The sequence below is a fragment of the Neopelma chrysocephalum genome, unplaced genomic scaffold, assembly GCF_003984885.1.
Source record: "Neopelma chrysocephalum unplaced genomic scaffold, ASM398488v2 Primary Assembly neopelma1_103, whole genome shotgun sequence".
Taxonomy (NCBI): domain Eukaryota; kingdom Metazoa; phylum Chordata; class Aves; order Passeriformes; family Pipridae; genus Neopelma; species Neopelma chrysocephalum.
In genome coordinates, this window is record NW_020897766.1 from 5,955 (window position 1) to 8,564 (window position 2,610).

Genomic DNA, 2,610 nt, shown 5'->3' on the forward strand with positions numbered 1-2,610 from the left:
AGGGAAGGCGCCATCTTGGGTGGTGCCCGCCCAAAACAGTCCGGTCGCTCTCTACTTCCGGTGCCCCCCGGAGAAAGCCCCTCACTAATTTCTGCGCTTTCGCCCGCAAAATCTTCATGTTATTCCCCCCGCACACACCCCGGGAGAGACGGGAGACCACGGGTCCCGTCGTGCCGCGGGAACCGGCCCTTAAGTGGAGCGGGGAGCGCTGCAGCGGCACGAGAGCCACTGCGCATGCGTCGCCGGGCCCGCGCCTGGCCGCCCTTGTTGACCACGTGATCGCCGGCGTCTTCCTAACGACTGCGCATGCGCATGCGCCGCCATCTTGCCTGCCCCCCCACCGCCGCCTCACCACCTGGCTTCGCTCTCCTCCTGCTCGCGCCTCGCCCGCTTTTCTGGGGCCCCGCCCTGACATTTCGCGGCTCCCCCTCCGCTTTTTCGGCTCTCTGGTGTTCCCCCACCCACGTTTTGGGGTCCCCTTCTCACATTTCAGGGGTGATGACCCCCAGTTTACGGGTCGGAGGGCGGGGCGAGGGGGGAGGAGTAAACGGGGTACCCAAGGGGTTTTTTTTCTCTTTTATTTCACTTTTCATTTTAATTCCTTTTTAGTTTTCTTGCTTTTATTTTTTTAAGTTTCTTTTTTATTTTATATTTCCTTCTTTATTTCGTTTATTTTTTATTCTCTTTATTTTTCATTTTCTTTTCTTTCTCGTTTGGTTTTTATTTTTTTTAGTTCTTATTCTCCCTGAGAGGGAAACACTGCAGCTCCTCTGGGCCAGAGAAAGGCTCCCCTGCTCTTCCCTTAAACACAACGCCTGCAGTGAGTGCCCTGGAAGCCCGCTCCGCTCATGCCAGGCACCGGGGCTCACCCAGAGGGGCTTTGCCAGCATCCCATGGAAATTAAAATTCCAGCCTGGGCAAAGGCCCTTCCGGCAAGACCGCTCCTGGCCAAGGCCACCGGCCCGTGCAAGTCAGAGCACTGACCAGCCAGGGGGATTTTCAGGGGCATACTGCCAGCTTTTATTCTCCAGAAACTCCAGTTCTTTCTGGCACCGCTTGCTTCAGTCTTCCCCTGTTGGAAGAGGTCACTTAGTCTTTTTGGGGTCCAGATTGCCAAAGCCTGGGCAACCCATTCCCTCCACACCCTCCACACCCCCTCGCGCTCAGGGGTTGAAGGGCACGGCCTGCCCCGCACAGGTCTCAGGGCTGGCCTTCAGGCCATCTGTCCCAAGGCTGGAGTGATCCTGCCATCATCTCGTGGCCACGAGTGGCACAGAAAGCCCAGGGCCAACAGCAACTCCAGGCAGCTGCAGGCAGATGTTATCCCTTCCCAGCTTTTTGGGAGTAGGGGGGAAGGTGCCTTTCCCCATCTGGCAGCAGCAGTCGTCCCTACCATAGAGCCTGCCCTGATATTGGGCCTTCTTGGAGACAATTCCCCTGTCACAGCCCACTTCCTGCAAAAAAACATTCGGGTTGAATGCGTTTTTTTGTTGTATTTTTAAATTTTTATTTTATCGCTAAATTTCATTGTTATTCTCTTGAAAGCTTGTGGAAGACGGCCACCCCACACCACCGCGAGGTCTAAAAGCTCCATTTAGGTCAGCAAAAAGCTCTCTGGTTGGGACAATTCACTGAATTCACTGGTAGATCCTGAAATCTCTTTCCAAGTGCATGAAAAGCCAAAGGAAAAGGTGCTGAGCACACAGGACTTCAAGGTGCTGCAAGCAGCGGTTCCCTGAACTGCAGGGAAATGGCTCTGAGTGTGGCTTTGGGCTGCTGCCCCCACTGCACACTGTGGTCTCCAGAGCAGTAAAAAGCTTTGCCTCTCTTTACACATGTCCCAGAAAAACACTCCCACTGGAGGAGTCCTGGATTTTCCTTTGGCATTCAATGAACTGTCACAGCTCAAAGTGATGCCATTAAATTCTCCATCTCCAAAATCCAGGTTCGCCTTTGCTGTGGGGTTTTTGCCTGTCCCACAGTCCGGAGGGACCCTGGCAGCTGCACTGCCCAAGAGCTGCCATGGGACTGCTGGGAAACTTCCCCCCATCGGGAGGGAGGCAGAAATAAAGTAATTCAGGGCACTACCTCAAAATATTGGGGGGGAAACCCCATAACATTCCATTGCCTCCCATTTTAAACAAACACCAAGCTGCTTAAATACAACCACTGAACTGTATCCTACAACTATTTGGCACTTTCAATTTAACCAATTTTCACACATGCCTGGACCTTCACTTTTCAGATAAATGTCCCAGAGCTCTATTTCAACTAATTGCTGGAATAATACTTCTAAGTGTTGGCACTGAATATTCCAATGCCTAAGGTTACCGGAATGGGCATAGAAATGTGCCATTTCATTTGCATTCCATTTTCTTTCAAATCTTACAGATTATAGGCCATCTCATGTAATACTAGCAAAGTTAACTGTTAAAAATCACAAGTTCATTTCAGCTGTTAAGGCACATCCTTTCCTCCGCACAAATTAGTTTTTCATAATGTAACAATAAACTACACTCATGGCATTTCAACATATTTCACTTGTTGCAGATACATTGTTACTGTGGTAATTAAAAAACTAACATAAATTTGTAAGAAATACAATTCCAA